Below are 23,209 nucleotides of genomic sequence, written 5' to 3' on the forward strand. Positions count from 1 at the left end.
CGTAGGATATTTTCTGACATACTTTTATTAGTGCTTGAGTCGTTGCCTTAATCTCATCGGCTGAGATTGTGCTCGACTTTTCGTGGCATACCGTTTTTGTTTTAGGATGCGTTCTTTTTATAAATCTCCTAACGTAGGATAGGACTCTTAGAGCTCGTGGCAAGTCTGAAAAACGATCGAGTATATCTTCTTGTTCAGTCTGTGTGACGGCATACGACTGTGCTTTCACTTTCTTCTCCTCATATGATGTATGGTAGTCCGTTTCCTGTACTGGCCATTGCATCTTGTCCTCTTGTAACCAAGATGGTCCCTGCCACCACAACGAGTTGTTGACGAATTCACCCGCTGGTAGGCCTCTGCTTCCTAAATCCGCTGGATTTGATTCTGAATCCACATGTAGCCAGTCCTTGCTTCCGACCATGTCGATGATCTTCGTGATGCGGTGTGCGACGAGGGTTGACCAGGAACAAGGCGGTTTCCGTAGCCATGCGAGGACAATGCTGGAATCAGTCCATAGATGAATGGTGATGGGTCCTAATTTGACGCTCCTACAGATTGAGTCAATCATCTCTGCGAGCAATACTGCACCGCAAAGTTCCAGACGTGGGAGGGAGATTGTCTTCACTGGTGCGACTCTGGTTTTTGCCATAAGTAGGTGTGTATAAACATTATTCTCCTTTTTGACGCGCACGTACACGGCTGCTGCATATGCTTTCTCCGACGCGTCACAGAAGCCGTGGATTTCAACCTCGTCTTCTGGTGAGAATTGTACCCAACGTGGTATTCGAATCCTATCTATTTCCGGGTAATCTTGGGTGAAGGTGTTCCACCGCTCCAATGTCGTTGGTGAGACTGGCTCGTCCCACCCTGTACCTTCTAACCAAATGTTTTGCATAATTATTTTTGCCACTATGACCATTGGGGCAAGCCACCCTAACGGGTCAAAGAGTTTGGCAATAACTGACAGGATCTCTCTTTTTGTTGGCATGTTAGGGTTGTCTAGTGATCCCGCTTTGAAATAAAATAAGTCAGCATGTGCGTTCCACCTTATACCTAATGCTTTCACTGTGCTGGTGTCTTCAAAGGCTAAGAAGTCCTCGCTGAGCAGATCCGATTTCGGGATGTCTTTGAGAACCTCCTCCGAGTTTGATGTCCACTTTCGTAATGGGAACCCTGCCGAATGTAAAACCTGTCGAATTTCGTTTCTTGCCATAATGGTGGAGGTGAGGTTGTGTCCTCCTGCGAGGACGTCATCTACATACATACATTGCCGGAGTATGTTTGATGCTGTGGGATGGGAACTTTGTACATCGTCAGCCAACTGTAACAGCGTTCTTATAGCAAGATAAGGGGCACAATTAACTCCGAAAGTTACCGTTTTTAATTCGTAGAGTCCTATTGGTTCGTTCATGTCTTTTCGAAAAATAATTCGTTGAAATTTGTTATGATTATCGTTCATCCAAATCTGCCTATACATTTTCTCTATATCACTGTTGAAGACGTACCGATAAAGTCTCCAACGAATGATGAGAGTCGGGAGATCTGCTTGGAGTACCGGGCCTGGGAGCAAAACGTCGTTCAGACTTGTACCATTAGCAGTCGGACTTGAAGCGTTGAAAACGACCCGGACTTTAGTGGTTGTGCTTTCCGCCTTTACCACGGCGTGATGGGGCAGGAAATAATTATCAGGGTCATCTGCTGCGACTGTGCCCTTAATTTTGTGCATATGTCCGAGCGTTTGGTATTCTGAAAGTACCCTTATGTATTCATTCCCTAACTCCGGATTTTTCGTTAACCGCGTTTCATTTCGATAGAATTGCGAGCATGCGCGTTTAAGGGACCCTGCTAATTTTCGTTCTTCCGGGTATTCCTGTCTAAATGGGAGTGACACGACATATCTTCCATCTTCATTTCTCTTTGTGGTTTCTCTATATAATTTTTCACAATATCTGTCATCGTCGCTAGGGCTTTTAATTTTCGGTACATTTTCCAACTCCCGAAAGGTTTTTAGTTGGTTGTCCAGCGCGACTTCGTTGTAAAACGACACTATGTTCTTTGTTGGATTCGGTGCTTCAATACGACCGGTTAGTATCCAACCGAACACTGTCTCTTGGGCCAGAAGTGTATTAAGTACATTCTTTTTTAGACCGCTTAGTATAATTTGGGGATATATATCGCCACCAAGTATGAGGTCTACATCTTCATTGACGTAGAACCTCTTGTCTGCCAAAACTAAGTCTGGGAACGCCTGCATCGTCATTGTTTCGATATGGCAGGATGGCAGATTCCCAGTTAGTTTGGCTAAAATTAGAACAGGAGTAGTCAAGCTAAAGCATGGGTCCACTGGTGAACGTAGCTCGATGGTGGATGCCTCTTTAACTTGAGCAGATACTGCGTTGGTGATGCCTGAAACTTGGGCATGCATTTTCCTTGCCGGCAAATTGATTCTGCGTTTTAGTCTTTCTGTCATGAAAGAGCATTCAGACCCTGAATCAATTAATGCCTGCGCGGAGAAGTCGGTACCATTATGATGAATGTGTACGCGAGCAGTTCCTAATAGCACGCCTGTGCTGGAATTAGCATGACAGGATTTTACATTCTGGTTCGCAGAAGAATTTGGTTGCCCCGGTTCCTGTCTTCTTTGTGCTTGTGCTGAAGTCGACGGGATATTATCCGCGTCTTTGAATGGATTGCGGCTCATAGGTTGCTGAACTGTATCCGCATGCAGGAGCGTGTGGTGATGAGAGTGGCATTTGGCGCAGTTGTACGAACTGGTGCACCTCGTCACTGTGTGTCCTGGGGATAAACAGTTCAGGCATCCCCCCGTGGATTTGATGAAGTTGATTCTCTCCACTGGGGTCAGATCACAGAATCGGGGACAATTCCGTAACCTGTGTTCAGCTTTGCACATTTTGCAAAAAACCCTTGATGTTGATTTTGAGGTAGCTTTGGATACCTTCGTTTGGAAGGCACCAAGTCTTTTTATGGGGGTTTCGGTTGTATGCCGAGTATTCGCTGGCTTTTGTCCCTTTTGGGCGTTAGTGCCGGTGAAGCTTGACACTGTTTCCAGTGTCTGAAACCTATTTGATAGAAATTTGTCCATATCTTCCCATTTAGATATGTCCATTTTATGGTCTATGCTTTGTTCCCATAGAGCCAGGGTACTTTCCGGTAACTTTGTCGAACACAAATAAGTTAGTATTGCATCCCAATTGGATGTGTCGATTTTGTGACACTTGAGGGACGATAGACAATTGTTTATATCGCTATGTAATTTCTTTAACGCGCTCCCACACTCACTCTCTACCTTCTTTAAATTAAAAAGAATTTGTAATTGCGTGTTGACTAATATACGCTTGTTTTCATATCTTTCGCAGAGGTTTTTCCAGGCCATATCGAACCCATCATTTGTTAGAGGGCATTTTTTTACAATATCCTTGGCCTCGCCCTGTGTCTTGTTGTTCAGATGGAACAGTTTTTCCACCCCCTGTAGGTCGGAATTATTTATGTATATGGCCGTAAACAGGTCGCGAAAGGTTGGCCATGATAAATAGTCACCTTTGAAAATCTCCGTGTCGCAAGGAGGGAGGCGGATCTTATGCCCGCGAGGTGCGGCTGGGGGTGCTTGCTCAGAGATAGGGCTGTTTTCTACTTTTTTAAATTTCTCTGCCTCAGCAGATATTGTGGATAAGCATCGCATATATATTGCGTAGGTAGACATATGTTTTTTCCGGATGGCCAACACATCATTTGCGTCGACATCTTCTGATCCCATCAGTGAGTCAAACACAGACTTAACCTTCTTCCATAAGGCGCGCAACTCTTCTTGCTGTATCGCAAGAGTGTGCTTATTATGACTTTCCTCTGGAATAAGGCTGTACTGCTGTTCAAACTCTGAGATTAACTCAGCTGATCGGATATAATTTTCCATTTTCTCAACAAATTATCCCTACCAAACTAAAAACAAATTAATCCTTTTAACAAAAAATGGAGACAATGTTTTAAAAGATCGCTTTTATTTAGTTATTTCAGACTTGGCCGACTCGTCTGATATTTTTTTTTTTTTTTTCAAGGGAAGAATAGGCAATGGTGTAACCTACTCGCCAACCGCACGCAAATTATATATATATGTATATATTGATCTGGCTAATAAATTATAAGGGTCAGACTTGGCCGATTCGTCTGGTTTTCCCACGATAAAAGTAAAACACAACAATGTGGCTTACTCGCCACCCGCACGTAAAATTATATGTATGTATGTATCGGTGTGTGTATTAATTTATTTGCAGATTATTTTGTGCCGTAAGACAGGGAGCAGGGGGGAGGAACTCCAATGCGTATTGTGCGAAGCAAAGGGGGGCCACTCGCCACTTGAGCGTTCAATTTTATTATAAAAATACGTGCGCGCGTTGATATAAAAACTCGACGAAAAGTGTAAAAAATTTTATAAACTCTTGTGCGAAAAGCGACTGTGTGACAAAAATTTATCGAATTAGTGCAAATTAAAGTGAAACAAAGGAAGAATGTAAAATTGCCACAATCGAAATGGCGTGAGAATTTTTTATATGGAGGTGAGGTTATGTGTACCTCTTCCCTGTGCTGTGTCTGTAGAGCCTTACCGCTGGTGGGGGGACAGACCAGATAGTCACAAGGAATTTAAGACAATGTTAATGAGCCGCGTCTGCACTTAATTTTATTTTTCGACACTAATAAATTGTTCACACTTTTCGCGGTTAATCACAGTCACTACGCGTTTGGCACTTGGAATATATATTTTTTGATGGTTTTTAACCAAAAAAAATGTGGCAAGAAATATATAAACTTACGTTGCTGCTGCGTGAAGTAGTGTCTGTTGTGGTGTTGCTGCGGTAAATTGCCTAGATGTGTAATGCCACCAGGAGTGTACCACCAAGCGTGTATATCCCCAATAAAAATGTTGAGTATTACCACGAAAGAAAAAACTGGTGTCACCTCTGCAGTGTATGAATGTTCGCTTAATTTGGCGCGTATTACCAAGATGATCCAAAAATATCACCAAGAAATGCGTATGAAGAGTTAAATTTATTGGACGTGGACTGGATCAGTGTATTGGCGTTGGTTCCTTTTTTCGTGGAGAAAGACCATGAACAATTGTGGTGTTTCGCAAACTCGGCAACGGAGTGGAGGCACCACAATTGCGTTTAGGTTAGATTTAAATGAAAGGAAAAGAAAGGCGAGAGATATTTCTCGTTATAATAATTTCTTTATTATAGTGAAAAATTAAATTTGAACAATAAATTACCTTTTTTATAATAAAATGTGGCGGGGCTCCTCGGACAGTGTTAGCTCTGGTTCGCTCAACGATCGCTGGAAAAGTAGACGGTTGCCTTGTCGAGGACAACCGTTGAACCGCGGAAAAAGTCTCCGGTTTTAAGGGGAAGCTTCCCCACATAGTTGTACCGGCATGCATGTATATGTGTACGGACAACATAACCCTACCTATGTACACATATACATGCAGGTGGGCGAACTAGGCGTCGATAATATGGTGCTATTAGGGTGGCGCAAATTAATGAGAATTTAGGCGTCGGGCCTGAACACATCCAAAAGCGGTCAGGAGCTACGTATTTTAATCGACACTGGTACCTCGAAAAATTATATCAAACCCTTTTCATTTCTCCAGGGTACCAAATCTATTGACAAGCCTTTAAATTAAAATCCATCAACGGTTCAAATTTTATAAACAAAAAATATCTAATGAATGTTTTCGGCCATACCTCAACGTTCTACTTACTACCTACGCTAAGTTTGATTGGATATGATTTCTTTAAAGAAATCAAAGCAAATATTGATATAGAAAAAGGATACATATTCTATCGCAATGGTGAGGAAAAGCTTAAACATCTTTCGTGTAACAAAAGTAATTTGATTACAATAGAGGAAAACTCTGTTGGATCGCATGTCAAAACTTTATTTCGAGATATTATTGCCAAGAACATAAACGCGTTTGCCGATCCAAACATGGCATTACCGTTTAATACTAGAGTTGAGGCTCGGATTCGTACCGATACGAACTATCCGATTTACAGCAAAAGCTACCCATATCCGGGCTCTGTTGTGCCATTCATTAACAGAGAAATTGAAGCTCTGCTCGGAGATGGTATTATAAGACATTCGTGTTCCCCCTATAACTCCCCAGTTCACGTCGTATCAAAAAAGGGTTTAGACGAAAACGGCCATCCAAACTTACGTTTAGTAATCGACCATAGGAAAATTAACGAAATAACTGTTTCTGATCGGTATCCAATACGGGACACAACTGTAATCTTAGCGAATTTAGGAAACTCAAAATATTTTACCACCTTAGATTTAAAGTCCGGTTTTCACCAGATTGTCATGTGCGAGGAAGATAGGAAAAAACAGCCTTTAGTATCAACAATGGAAAATATGTCGACTACCCTTTGACTTAAAGAACGCGCCAAGTATTTTCCAAAGAGCTATTGACGATGTTCTACGGGAATACATCGGAAAATGTTGCCACGTGTATATCGATGGTATAATTACCTATTCCCCCGACGAGAGATCCCATTTGGAAGATATCGATAAAGTCTTGACTAAGTTGGAAATGGCTGGAATGAGAGTTTCGACAGAGAAGTCAAGGTTTTTCAAAGCAGAAGTAGAATTCTTAGGGTTTTTAGTCTCAGAAAATGGTATCAAGACATGTCCAAATAAAGTTAATGACATTTGAAACCATAAAACTCCGACAACACTACGAGCATTGCGGTCATTTCTACGGTTATCGGTCTACTACCGTCGTTTTGTCAAAAATTATGCTAATATGGTAAAGCCACTGACGAAGTACCTCCGCGGTGAAAATGGACATATAGGAGCTAAAAAATCAAAAAATTTTGATATTTTTCTAGATGGTGATGCGTTATGCGCGTTCGAAAAAGTAAAACGAGTTTTAGCTTCTGAGGACGTTCTCCTTCAATACCCAAATTATAACATTCCCTTTGAGCTCACTACCGATGCCTCCTCAAGCGCCTTGGGTGCTGTCCCAGAGAGGTCGCCCCATGACAATGATTTCGAGGTCTCTCTCTTCTACAGAACAAAACTACGCCACGAATGAACGAGAATTGTTCGCTATTGTATGGGCCTTAAAAACGCTGATACTTTACATTTATGGTGTCAAAAATATAAATATTTTTACCGACCACCAACCATTAATTTTTTCCATGTCAGAAAAAAATCCAAACAGTAAAATGAAAAGATGGCGGGCATTCATTGAGGAGTTTTCTCCAATTTTTTTATTATAAGCCTGGCAAGGAAAATAAGGTAGCCGATGCTCTTTCTAGGCAATTCGTTAACAATATGGAAGGCTCAATGACTAGTACAACAGCGAGGATTCATTGACCAATACTATAAAAGCCATAAAGCGTCCCATCAATCAATTTAAAAATCAACTAATTTTACCGAAATCAAGTAGGTCAGGTAAACGCACAAAGATTTTATTTCAAATCTATACTCGACACACAATTTTTTTTTTTTGACACCATCGAAAATTTGATTTGTCATTTAAAAACTACGATTAATTACAACGTTGCCAATGGGATTCACTGTGACCTCCCCACTTTAGCCGAAATACAAAGTCATATATTGGGAAAATTTCCAGGCGTAAAATTCGTTCATACTGAGTTATTGGTAATAGATTTGACTAATAAGGATGATCAACTTGAACCCGTCACTACAGAGCATAATCGAGCACACCGTTGTTTATCCGAAAGTTTTAATCAAATATCTAGAGAATACTATTTTCCGTGCTTAAAAAAGTGCTTAAAAATATAATTGCAAACTGCAAAATTTGTTTAGAAAACAAATACCAGCGCAAGCCCCCAGATCCTGGAAATGGCAAAACATCTATACCTAATCGCCCAGGCGAAATTCTTCACCTTGACATCTTCATTACCAGCAAGCAACATTTTTCGACATGCGTGGACAAATTTTCTAAATTTGCAATAGTGAAACCTATCGCATCAAGGTGTACCATAGAACTTAAAGATGCTCTTCTAGAAATCTTAATAATATTTAACAACACTAAAACTATAGTTTCAGACAACGAAACAGCTTTTCACTCAAACTCAATAAAAAACCTTCTAAGGGACAATTTTTCCATTGATCAGTTCTTCGTACCAACACTTCACAGCGAAAGTAATGGCCAAGTTGAAAGGTTCCATTCTACATTGTTAGAAATATCGTGTTGCATTAAGGAACAGCAACAAATATGTGAAACTATAGAGCTGATTTTACTTTCGACCCATAAATACAATCACAGCATACATTCTGTCATAAGCGCCAGGCCTGTTGATGTCTATCACAATTACCCAATAGAGAAATCAAATGCTGTTAGGAAAATGCTAGTAGATGCTCAAGACAAAACAATTAACAGAAATAATGTCGGTAAAAAAATCAAAACGTATAGTGCTGGTGAGAAAGTTTATTTAAGAAGAAACAAAAGACTGGGTAACAAATTTGATAAAATATTTATTGAAAAAGTTGTCGAAAGGGACCTCAGTTGTCGAAGGGACCACAGTAATTATTGATGAAGAAAGAGTTCATAAAAGTAATCTAAGATAGTTTTTGCCCTTTCCCAAAGCGCTGTTAAAGAGATCATTTCATAATTTAATAAAAATTGTCCACTCTTCTTGATTTTGAATTACTACCGTTTATTTCTTTAATATATATATCTTTGTAAACTTAGATTTAAGAAACTACAATGTCAACAAAAAAATATTGCCAACTATACTGTAACATCGGTTTTCAATAGTAAACCAACGCTTTGTTGAAACGAGGACGTCCCAAATTCAACAAAGGGAATAGTTAAGGTATAACATCTGCAAAGTGCCCAGCTTTGACTGCAATAATGCAAAATTATTGAGCTGAGGATATGCTTTTTCCACTCAAGTCAAACGCAATCATGTGATCAATGAGAGACAATAAATGAAAAGCAATGAATGAAAAACAAAGCGTAGAAGCACCAACAAGGGCTCGCAAAAACTTGAACAGCAAAGGGTCCCGTTTTACAAAAGAAAACAACTTGATTTTTTCGTTGCCGACCAGCAATAATAATTATTCATCGTTGACTTGAAGTTTTAGTCACGTACGCTTTAGAGGTCTCATTGAGCGATATCAATTGACAGGACGGCAGAATAATTCCATTCACGCATAGGACGAGTAGCATCGCTGTAAAATAATTGAATGAAACGCTTTTGTTAATAAAACGAATTAAATCGGTATAAAAAGGTGTTTTTCATTATTTTATACAAGCTTAGTTGCGGATGCCAGCATGGTTACATAGGACAAACAGGACGGCAAATAAGAACGAGGTTCAGAGAACATAGTAGAGATTACAACAAAAAAATACGGAATCCAAACATTATACCCGAGTCTAACTTCGCAAATCACATGGTCGAGAATAAATGTTCCCCAGCAAACATAAATTAAACAGTTAGGGATCTTCACATACAAGCAAAAGGCCGACGTCTCAACGTTCTCGAAAACATGGAAATCTACAAACAGAAAACATTCAATGGTGGAATAATAAACGAACAGATAAACACAATTTCTGACACAATATTCGAGCCTTTAAAACTTGTTTACCAGAAACAAAGTAATCATCCAGGTACAATAGACAAACACACAACAACAAATAAACACAAAGCAATTAACACACCAAAACAACAAACCCACAAGGAGGTTCAAACGACTAAAATCATGGATTTTTACCTACCCCAGTCAGCCACTCAAATCGATTAGTAAACCACCCTCTTCTGAATGAACACCCAGCGCATACATATAACTAAATATACACAAGCATCAATTTTGATAATCCCTGCTCATGTACCTACGATCTATAAATACAGTACAAACGACAACAACACATCAGAAAGAAAATCGACACTGATGATGGCACAACGCCGAAACCGGTTTGTCTCAAAACCAAATTTGACAAGGGATGACGGAAAATCGTGCCAATATACATCAGTTAAATTTTCACTAATTTCGTCATTATTTCCCTAATATCATCCTCATATTCTGTAATTAATGTAAAATTAATGATGGGCCTCATTAAATCGACACCATGCATATTGGTTCAAAATTGAATTTTTGAGGAATAAAATAGTTGGGGTTAAGCTATCGGTATAAAATTTTGCATAGGGTATTTATAGATGAAAATAACGTCTTGTGGCAAAAATAGGCGGGCCACGCCCATTTTTCAGTACTGCTGCCATACAAAGTGTAAACTATAAATTTAAATTTAATTTCAAACAGGATAGTTTTTTATATATTTCGATATAAACAGTATTTATTGAACTCGAAAAAACACAATCAAAACCTAAAAGAAAAGCGACTCTGCATCAGGAACATCTCCATCTGAAATTATATTACTTTAAAGTTTGTTTATTTGAAATTTCACATTCATTAGAGATGTCAGGCATTTTTAAAAGGGAGACTACTGCAGGTAGCAGAGACAAATTTTGTTTGGCTTTATTGTTTTTCCGTAATGAAGATAATAGTGGATCAGAAGAGTCCATAGTTCTGCCGAAAACATCCTCCATATTGTGCACTCTTGAATCTTTTCTGGGATGTCCGATACGATCACTTTTATAAATTTTGTTACGCGCTTCCGACGCGTTTTCGCCTAAAACACCGAAGAGTACACTAACAGTTTATGATGAGTTGGTGTCATCGGATTCCAATCGTAAAGCTGAAAATACAATTTTGCTGTTTCCTCACAGTAGTTCTGAAAGCGCTGGGTATTTACTTCGTATTCACACGATATTGCTACGAGTATTATGTATTTCGCCGAAATTGAAGCAGCATGAAGCAATAAATTTGAGTTGTGTTCTTGTTCTAATGTCACTGTAGACGCTATTTTTCTTTTCTGCCTTTCGCAAACTATATCATATTGGAGTTTTGGTCGGCCTTGAGGCTTTGCAATAACGGTTTCGAGAAGTTCTGCCTCGCACTCTAACCACTCGCGATCGGTTTTTTTAAAATTGCAAAACTTCGACTGTTTTTCTGCCACCTTCTATTGGCGTTTCTACAAAAAATTTTAACCTTGTTTTTTATTGATTCAATTTCTTCCTCCCCATAGCTGTTTTTTAATCTTCGAACAACCCAATCGAATACCGCAACAAAATCTTTTTTATTATCAATCCAAACTTTGAAAATTTCGCCATTTTTGACTACATTTTGCTCTGAAATTGTAGCCTCGCTTGCAAACTCTTGCAGATAAAGTAACATTTTCATTAAAGAGGACACTATTAGCTCTAACTACATATATAATTTATATTGATCCTATTTGATCCAACTTAGTTATATTCTATTTAACACAGAAAAAACTCACAAAAATCAAAACACAACACGGCTTTTTTAAACTCAAAAATATATTAATGATTATTATTGTTTCAGAAAAAAGTTTGTTGTTCCTGAATTTACATACCTTTATTAATACTTTACATTTTATAAACACACTTTATTCAAATTCGTTAGCTTTTTATCACCACTTTAGATTTTTATATAATTTGATTAAAATCTTTTTTACGAATACAAAAATCAAAACCAAGATTTTGAAAGCTTTCTGACAAACAAGTGAAAGTCAGCTGACATTATTTTTTTAATTTTTTATTTACTACAGTAATGTGTAATAAAAGGTAATTATTTTTTTTGAGAAAATCAAAAGTCAATAATTGGGTTTAATTCCTCAATAATTCGATTTTGAACCATAGTGCCATGTTACAAATTGTCCTAATATTTAAAAACGACATTGAAATATACTCTGGAGCTAAGGAACGAATTTGCAATAGCTAACACAACAGAACTAATAGAGAGACTTTAGACCGTAGAGCTAATAAGGAACAGCAAATTGGTATCTTTTGACATAAAAGATTTATACCCATCTATACCACTATCGGAGACTTTGGAAATATTTAGCTCAACAATAGTTCATAAGACAAAAAACAAAATGAAAAGTATGCAAATCACAAATACGCTAAGAACCACTTTACGTCAAAACTATTTTCAATTCAACAATAAAATATATACACAAACAAACGGTCTTGGAATGGGAGGCCCAACATCAGCAATTCTTATGAAAGTGTTCATGCAAAATCTGGAAGAAAAGTACATACAGGAGCTGAAGTCCAAATTAGGCGTGTCATTTTATGCTAGATACGCGGATGATATAATATGCGTTTTAACTACTAATAACGAAGAGCTTGTACTGGAGTACCTGAACAAGCAGCATGGAAATATAAAATTTACAATGGAAACCGAAAAAGACGGAGGAATCAACTATCTAGACTTCACGATAAATATTGATAAAGAAGCCAAAATATTTAACTATGACATATATAGAAAGCCAACGGCCACCGACACAATAATACACAATACTTCAAATCACCCCCAACAACATAAAAATGCAGCATTAAGGCACTTGATACATAGACTTGAAAGAAAAACTCTTACACAAGAGTTTTTATTGAGGTTATATATAATATCGCTGCAAACAACGGATATAAAAAAGCACTAGTAAATAAGCTCAGAAGGACAAATGGAGAACCAAAAAGAAATAATGAAAAGGAAAATAATAGCTGGACGACTATGACATATACTGGAAAAGCAACATATAAATTGGCAAACTTCTTTAAAAAATACAACATTAACACAGCATTCAAAACATCGAACAATCTAGGGCGAAAACTAAGAACTAACACTAACTCAGAGGATCCGTTTAGCAGACACGGCGTATACAAGCTTACTTGCGGATGCCAGCATGGTTACATAGGACAAACAGGACGGCAAATAAGAACGAGGTTCAGAGAACATATTAGAGATTACAACAAAAAAATACGGAATCCAAACATTATACCCGAGTCTAACTTCGCGAATCAAATGGTCGAGAATGAATGTTCCCCAGCAAACATGAATAAAACAGTTAGGGTTCTTCACATACAAGCAATAAATAAATAAATAAAAAAAATAAATATTCGAGCCTTTAAAACTTGTTTACCAGAAACAAAGTAATCACACAGGTACAATAGACAAACACACAACATCAAATAAACACAAAACAATTAACACACCAAAACAACAAACCCACAAAGAAGCTTAAACGACTAAAATCACGGAAAATTTGACAAGGGATGACAAAAAATCGTTCCAATGATGTATATCAGGTAAGTTTTCACTAATTTCGTAATTTTTTCTCATTATTTCCCTAATATCATCCTCATATTCTGTAATTTCGGTATTCACAAAATCATTATCTGACATGGGATAAGGGTACAGTTTAGTCCAAATAAGATCTTCCCTATTCGTTCTAATAGTTGCTTGGATAGTTGTGGTAAACGGTAAGTTTTCACTAATTTCGTCATTTTTTTTTTATTATTTCCCTAATTTCATCCTCATATTCTGTATTATTTATTGTGTAATTTATTTTTTGTTCATTTTCTACCTTGACAACTTTCTTTTGGTACTTTAAATTGTAGTCGAATAAATTTATTTCTGCTTTTATAGTTCTAAGTCCTTCTTCACCTAGTATCATATCAAATTCTTGTAACTCATCAATCTCAAAAAATGGCAAGTGATGACTATACAAAGTTATAATTTTTATAGATTTTAATAATGAATATCCGTGAATAGTTTTTGTTTTTATAGGTTTAATAGGCACTGACTTACCAATATCACAGTTGATACTTATATAATTATTTGTTGATTCTATGTCGGCTAAGATTGTAACGGGTGTGCCTGTAAGACCGCACTTGTTTGAATGCAGGGCAGCCCGTTTATTCGCCTAAAAAAGTACTTCCGCTTTCGTACTGTTCGAGGTGAGATATAGTAGATTCTGCCTCTGTTTGATACGTTTGATTGATCCTCTGCTGCTTATGTTGATTGAAGTTTTGTAGGATGGATTTCTTTCCCTTTTGAAAGGATTCTTGTATCCCCGTTGGTGTTGAGTAGGACGTATAAACTGCCTGCCTAGAGTTGTCTATTTCCATAGGTATCGGTTTATTTATACGGTCTTGGTGTGGAGTAAAATTGTTGCGATGCACTTGTATTCGTGGATTATATCTGGGGCGTTCATTTCGTTGAGGAAAGCGTTCTTCTCCCGAGTGACTTCTTGATTGTTGGACATACCTTGGCTGAGTTTCAAATTGCTGGTTATGGTTGTCGTGGTAGATTGTGCTGGCAATAGCATATGCATGCTCTAAGTCCTTTGGGTTTTGGCTGTATAAGGTTCCACTTGTGTATCTGTTATTCAGTCCCATAATGAATGTTCGAACGGCTTCTTGGTTAGCATATGTCTTCATGGCCTCGCTGCTTTATTCATTCGACATTTCAATATTTGAAAGCGCAAGATTAAGTGCTTTATTAATTTCGCTGTGATATTCGGATAAATTCTTTCTTCCTTGATTAACCTTTTTCATCTCGTCTAATAACACATACAAAGGTTTTTGGTCCGCAAATGTATAGTTCAATCGATTTATAATCGAATAGAAATTTAATTTCGTGTTATGGTTGCCTAGTATGTCTGCTGCTGTTCCTATAACTTTCGTGCGGATGATGCCTACTGCGCTATAATACCTAGGATGTCCTGTGAACGCTTTGATGTCATCCATAAACTTCCAGACTTGCGATCTCCATGAGCGATACAAGTTTTTATTCCCATCAAACTTGGGTAAAGCTTCGAACAGATCCAAATCGATATCTTTGGCATCTGTTATTGTAAAATGGATTTCTTGGTGTTGTGTAATGGTGGTGATATTGTGGAAGGCTGTTTGGTTTTCCTTTACAGTATTAAGCACCTGTTGTAGGGTAGTTACTTGTAAGGTTAGTTGTTGGAACTATTGTGTTAGTGCATCAATTTGTGCTCTTACCTGTGCTGATTCGGCCATATTTCTTGTGTTGTCGCTTCTTTGACGTCTTACAAAGGAGGATTCGGATTTACTGGCACGTCGTTTGGAAGAATAGTCAGATAGGAATGCTTTTATTCCGCGCTGATCCTGCTTGTTCTGTTTCTGTCACAACAACTTCTTCGGAAGTCGTTAATATTGTTACCCTTTTTCAGGAACCGTTTTTTTATACCTTTCATGAAAATGAAATGGTATATTAATTTCGTCACGAAACCCAAAATTGTAAGTCCTTAAAGGAAAATAGATAGACCCACCATTAAGTATACCGAAATAATCAGGTTGAAGAGCTGAGTTGATTTAGCCATGTCCGTCTGTCTGTCTGTCCGTCTGTCCGTCTGTCTGTTTGTATGCAAACTAGTATCTCAATTTTTGAGATATCTTCATAAAATTTGGTGAGCGGGTGTATTTGGGTGTCCGATTAGACATTTGTCGGAACCGGCCGGATCGGACCACTATAGCATATATCCTCCATACAACCGATTTTTCAGAAAAAGAGGATTTTTGTAATATCTTGCTCAATTTAACAGATTGAAGCTTCAAACTTCACCATATAATTTCGTATATTGCACATATTGTTGCCTGAAAAAATGTATGAGATCGGTCGTATATATGGTAATTGCTGCCCTATTTTAAGAGCTAGAGGCTTCAAATTTCAACGAATGCTTACGCATATATCATATATTGTTGTCTGAAAAAATCATACACATCGGTGGTATATATAGTATATATATGGTGGTATATATAGTATATATAAATATTTTCGCAATTTTAGACCCATTTTAACATCTAGAAGCTTCAAATTTCACCGATTGCTTACATATATAGTACATATTGTTGTGTCAAAAAATCATAGAGATCGGTGATATATATAATATATATATGATGGTAAACATAGTATGATGGTATATATAGTATATATATATTTTTTCTTTTTTGCGATTTCGGCCCCATTTTAACAGCTAGAAGCTTCAAATTTCACCAAATGCTTACGTGTATAGCATATATTGATATCTGAAAAAATCATTGAGATCGGTGGTATATATAGTATATATCTCATACAACCGATTGTTCAGATAAGAAACTTTACGCAATTTCTGCCCCATTTTAACAGCTAGAAGCTTCAAATTTCACCAAATGCTTACGTATATAGCATATATTTCAGTCTGAAAAAATCATAGAGATCGGTGGTATATATATTATATACTTCATATAAACTGTCATTTTTGCCCCTTTTTTACGGATAGGAGCTTCAAAATTCATCAAATTTCATCAAATAGTTACGTTTACGTCATATATATTTGAAATTCGTGATTCGTAGTCATAGTTTTTACATTCAGACCACAAAAAACGTGAAGTTTTGCATCCTCACACAAAGTACCTACCTATTTTTTATTTTATATTTATCTTAAAAATCGTTTAGATATGTTCAAATTTCACCAAATGTTTACGTGTATAGCATATATTGTTTTCTGAAAAAATCATAGGGACCAATGGTATATATAATCTCATACAACCGATTGTTCAGATAAGAAACTTTGCGCAATTTCTTCCCCATTTTAACAGCTAGAAGCTTCAAATTTCACCAAATGCTTACGTGTATAGTATATATTGTTGTCTGAAAAAATCATTAAGATCGGTGGTATATATAGTATATATCTCATACAACCGATTGTTCAGATAAGAAACTTTGCGAAATTTATGCCCCATTTTAACAGCTAGAAGCTTCAAATTTCACCAAATGCTTACGTATATAGCATATATTGTTGTCTGAAAAAATCATAGAGATGGGTGGTACATATATTATATACCCCATATAAACTGTATTTTTTTGCCCCTTTTTTACGGCTAGAAGCTTCAACATTCATAAAATTTCATCAAAAGTTACGTTTACGTCATATATTGTTGAAATACGTGATTCGTAGTCATAGTTTTTACACGCAGACCACAAAAAACCTGAAACTTTGCACCCTCACACAAAGTACCTACCTATTTTTATACCTTTCATGAAAATGAAATGGTATATTAGTTTCGTCACGAAACCCAAAATTGTAAGTCCTTAAAGGAAAATATATAGACCCACCATTAAGTATACCGAAATAATCAGAACGAAGAGCTGAGTTGATTTAGCCATGTCCGTCTGTCTGTCTGTCCGTATGTCCGTCTGTCCGTCTGTCTGTTTGTATGCAAACTAGTCCCTCAATTTTTGCGATATCTTGATAAAATTTGGTGAGCAGGTGTGTTTGGGTGTCCGATTAGACATTTGTCGGAACCGGCCGGATCGGACCACTATAGCATATATCCTCCATACAACCGATTTTTCAGAAAAAGACGATTTTTGTAATATCGTACTCAATTTAACAGATTGAAGCTTCAAACTTCACCATATACTTTCGTATATTGCACATATTGTTACCTGAAAAAATTGATGAGATCGGTCGTATATATAGTATATATCCCAGACAACCGATTGTTCAGATAAGAAACTTTTCGTAATTACTGCCCTATTTTAAGAGCTAGAGGCTTCAAATTTCAACGAATGCTTACGTATATAGCATATATTGTTGTCTGAAAAAATCATACAGATCGGTGGTATATAGTATATATATGGTAGTATATATAGTACATATATATAGTATATATATATTTTCGCAATTTTAGCCCCATTTTAACAGCTAGAAACTTATAATTTCACCGAACGCTTACGTATATGGCATATATTGTTGTCTGAAAAAATCATAGAGATCGGTTGTATATATAGTATATATCTCATACAACCGATTGTTCAGATAAGAAACTTTTCGCAATTTCTACCCCATTTTAACAGCTAAAAGCTTCAAATTTCACCTATTGCTTACGTATATAGTATATATTGTTGTGTCAAAAAATCATAGGGATCGGTGATATATATAATATATATATGATGGTATATATAGTATATATATATATATTTTTTTTTTGCGATTTCGGCCCCATTTTACCAGCTAGAAGCTTCAAATTTCACCAAATGCTTACGTATATAGCAGATATTGTTGTCTGAAAAAATCATATAGATCGGTGGTATATATATTATATACTTCATACGAACTGTCATTTTTGCCCCTTTTTTATGGATAGAAGCTTCAAAATTCATCAAGTTTCATCAAATAGTTACGTTTACTTCATATATTTTTGAAATACGTGATTCGTAGTCGTAGTTTTTACATGCAGACTACAAAAAACGTGAAGCTTTGCATCCTCACACAAAGTACGTACCTATTTTTATACCTTTCATGAAAATGAAATGGTATATTAATTTCGTCACGAAACCCAAAATTGTAAGTCCTTAAAAGAAAATAGATAGACCCACTATTAAGTATACCGAAATAATCAGGTTGAAGAGCTGAGTTGATTTATCCGTGTCCGTCTGTCTGTCTGTCCGTCTGTCCGTCTGTCTGTTTGTATGCAAACTAGTCCCTCAATTTTTGAGATATCTTCATAAAATTTGGTGAGCGGGTGTATTTGGGTGTCCGATTAGACATTTGTCGGAACCGGCCGGATCGGACCACTATAGCATATATCCTCCATACAACCGATTTTTCAGAAAAAGAGGATTTTTGTAATATCTTACTCAATTTAACAGATTGAAGCTTCAAACTTCACCATATACTTTCGTATATTTCACATAATGTTGCCTGGAAAAATTGATGAGATCGGTCGTACATATAGTATATATTCCCCACAACCGATTGTTCAGATAAGAAACTTTTCGTAATTGCTGTCCTATTTTAAGAGCTAGAGGCTTCAAATTTCAACGAATGCTTACGTATATATCATATATTGTTGTCTGAAAAAATCATACAGATCGGTGGTATATATAGTATATATATGGTGGTATATATAGTATATATATATATATATTTTTAGCCCAATTTTAACAGCTAGAAGCTTCAAATTTCAGCGAATGCGTACGTATATGGCATATATTGTTGTCTGAAAAAATCATAGAGATCGGTTGTATATATAGTATATATCTCATACAACCGATTGTTCAGATAAGAAACTTTTCGCAATTTCTACCCCATTTTAACAGCTATGAGCTTCAAATTTCCCCGATTGCTTACGTATATAGTATATATTGTTGTGTCAAAAAATCATAGATATCGGTGATATATATAATATATATATGATGGTATATATAGTATATATATTGTTGGATCTTAAAGTTGTCTTGAATCTCTTCGTAATGTTAATGGGGTAACTAGTTGCCGATATGGTAGTGTATCATATACGTCGATAAGGTGGGGTTTTTTTTCTCACTACTTTGCATTTTGACGGTTGCTTACTTTGTTCTTTTATTATTTGAATTTATATATTTTGCCGCTGACACGACCGCCCGTGATTTACTTTACTTGCCTTTTTTTTAATAGTACATTGCATTAAAACTTGTATTTATGTACAAACCACTAAAGTTAACTTAATTAAAGTGAAGTGAACAAAAGCTATTGAGTTTCCTTTGGCTACCTGCAATTTGTGAGTAACAAAACCACCGCATACAGTCCACTCCCGCTAAGCCGGAGAAGTCCACCCGCACCGCACAAGCGAAGTAATCCGCCACAACATTTTTTGGTCCTTCGAGCCGGATTATGCACCAGGAAAAGCATTTCACCGCATAAATTAAAAAACCGCAAGTATTCCGCAATTATTATATACATATATACATAGCTTATATATTCAATAACCTTGGCGCAACTCTACAATTGCAAGTACCAAAAGTACCAAACGACTTTCATTTGCCCTCTACACACATACAAATATACATATTAACAAGGATTGCAAATTTCTTTTATGCTTTGTGTTTCGTACAAGTTCAACTCATACGACTTTTAATTGCCCTCTTAGCGAGCATTCAATACTAAATAGCAGACTCCGCTTATACGTTTATACCCCCATGCAACTTTGATACCAAAGTTACATTTTCGCATTTTTTTTGTAACAAATCGGCATTCTACGAATAGAATCACATACTCGAATATTAGTAATACCTAAAAGTATGTCCGCCTTTGTAAAAACCCGCGATTCCGCGCTCAATGCAATCAAACGTTATATGACCAAAACCACGGATGTTGCATTAACTGTAGACATAGATCAAGTTGAAAGTTATTTGCAACTCTTGAATGAGCAATGGGCTCGATTCAACGCTGCACAAGATGAGGTGGACACTTCATGTGGTACAGAAAACGCTGCAGTTGAGGAGAGCACACGGACTCAAGCCGAAACTTGGTATGCATCGGCCCTAGCCAATTTTAATCGTGTTCGCAAATGTCGTGTAGAATCTCCAATTCACAATGCAACCCATTCTACAACAGTTTCTGCCTCCATTCGTTTACCAAAAATTGAGTTACCATCTTTTTCGGGCGATTCAACGGAGTGGATCAGCTTTTATGATTCCTTTTGCTCACTTGTTGATGGTAATGCTGCATTGTCGGACGGGCAGAAAATGCATTATTTACGGAGTTGTTTAAAGGGGGAAGCGTTGAAGGTGGTCAGCGGTTTTAAAATCTGTGACGCCAATTATAAGGAGGCATGGGACTTGCTCAAGTCCCGGTTCAACATTATGCGAGTTATCGTCGAATCTCATTTCAAGGCAATGGCCGATGTCCGCAAAGCGACAAGTGACACCGCCAGCGTAATTAAAGCAGTTCTGAACCCATATCAGCAGCATGTTCGCGAGCTCAAGGCATTAGGCCGCCCTGTTGAGTTCTGGGACGACTGGCTCGTCCATGAAATAGTATGTAAATTACCTTTTGAAACAAGGAAGCAGTGGGAGCTGTCGCTTTTGACTGATGCACCGCCAACATTTGAGGAGCTAACTACATTTCTTGAGACTCGATGTACATCCCTGTCTATGCTGTCAGCAGCAACGCCATTACAACCAAGTAAACCCATTACTGCTAACAAACACACCAAAGCTTTCCATGCTATGTCTGATCCCAACACAAATAGTTGCCCTTGTTGCAAGGGTGCGCACAAGATTTATAGCTGCGATAAATTCATCAGCCTTGATCCTACCTCTAAATCAAAGTTTGTTAAGCAGTCACATCTTTGCATAAATTGCCTAGGTTCGGGGCATTATAAACCTCGTTGCAATAGTTCTTCGTCATGCCGCAAGTGTTGCCAACGCCATCACACGCTATTACATGGAACCCCAGCAGCAACCAACAGTACCGACACCGCTGAAAACCAACAAACGACATCGAACTACGCCGCCGCAAATAACACTTCAGGGAATAGCACCACCGCTCTTTCCGCAATCGCTTTTTCGACCGATAACCCCGCCCCTGAATGTGTGTCTTCGAGTTTAGACACGAATGCTGATCCGCTACCAGAGAACAAAACTATATTGTTGGCTACGGCTCTCGTTAAGGTACAAGATTGTTCTGGTCGCTTTCAACAAGCTCGTTTGCTGTTTGACTCTGGTTCGCACGCCTCCTTCGTAACTGAGTCGTGTGTCCAACGTTTGGCTTACGTAGGAGCTCATCTACCGCCATAATTACGGGCATTGGTTCCTTACAGGGAGGACGCACTAGAGGTCAAGTTTCGCTGTCACTATCATCGAACTTTTCTGATCAATGCTACGTTATCAATGCATTAATTTTACCAAAAATCACCGGGAATTTACCGACTCAAACCGTGAGTATACCTTCGTGGCCACATATCCAAGGGTTGTCCCTAGCAGACCCGCAGTTTATGAGGCCTGGTCCTATTGATCTATTGATAGGTATGGACGTAATGGAGACGCTCGTTTGCTCGGAGATTCGAAAGGGTCCATGTGGGATGCCTACAACTCAACGCACAGTGTTCGGTTGCACGATCTTTGGAAGTGTAGACAATCCATCAACGCCGTGTTTCCAAACTTATTTTTGTGAGGTGCAACTCGAAAGAGCTTTGAAGAGGCTCTGGGAATGGGAAGACGCACCGGAGAAAACGTATCTAACAAGGGAGGAACAATTTTGTGAAGAGCACTTCGAAGCAACGCATACCAGATCACCGGACAACCGTTTCATCGTCGAATTACCGCTAAAGCCTGATGTACTCCTTGGAGAGTCTCGAAACCAGGCGGTTCGTAGCCTCTTACGCATAGAAAGGAAACTCTCCGCCGATAAAGATTTACGTACCAGTTACAATGAGTTTATGCAAGAGCTAATAAGCATGAAGTACATGGAAGCTGCTGTTGAAACGTCGAATCCCACATATTATATGCCCCATCACCCCGTGATTAAGGAGTCGAGTGTTACGACCAAATTAAGAGTCGTCTTCAACGCATCCGCTAAGACAACAAATGGGAACTCTCTCAATGACGCACTGTTTGTCGGTCCGCAACTGCAACAGAGCTTGGTTTGTATACTTTTACGCTTCCGAACCCACCATTATGCCGTCACAGCGGACATTGCAAAAATGTACCGTCAGGTATGTGTTTCACCGAAACACGTAGACCTGCAACGGATTGTTTGGCGGAGTGACCCATCGCATCCCATTCAAGACTACAGGATGCTTCGGGTAACGTACGGGGTCGCCGCCGCATCACATTTGGCTGTCAAGGCACTTCAGCAAAGTTCACGTTATTCAACAAGTATATGCGAAAATGCCGCTGCAATAATACGAAGGGATTTTTATATGGACGATCTTTTAACCGGCGCTTCGAGTGTTGATGAGCTTCAGTCCCTGCAACAAAATGTCTCCAAAATCCTCCTTGGTAGTGGCTTTGAACTTCGGAAGTGGGCTTCAAATTGTGGGGAGCTTACCAGCACTATCCTTAGCGCTTCCGAGAACATTGCTCATTACATCGCTGAAAGTAAAGATGTTCACGCTCTCGGCCTCGTATGGAACACGGACGAAGATTATTTCAATTTTGCAATCAACCTTAAGGAACCACCTAGGCTTGCTACAAAGAGAGCTTTTTTATCCGATGCTAGCACGCTGTTCGACCCTATAGGCTTGCTTGCACCCACCACGATCAAATCCAAGATGTGGTTTCAGGACATCTGGCGCGCCGAGGTCGGTTGGGATGAACTAATACCTGATAAATTAGCGGAACTCTGGTGTGAACATCGATCGGAGCTACAAAGTTTAACGGATCTAAAGGTGCCTCGTTGGGTTGGCTGTAAAACCTCTGAATCAGCAACTGAGCTTCACGTTTTCTCAGATGCATCAGAACGAGCCTATGCGGCCGTCATATACGCGCGTACAGTACATAGCAACGGACAAGTCACGGTTTC

This window comes from Eurosta solidaginis, chromosome 1 (genome assembly GCF_040869045.1).
Source record: "Eurosta solidaginis isolate ZX-2024a chromosome 1, ASM4086904v1, whole genome shotgun sequence".
Taxonomy (NCBI): Eukaryota; Metazoa; Arthropoda; class Insecta; order Diptera; family Tephritidae; genus Eurosta; species Eurosta solidaginis.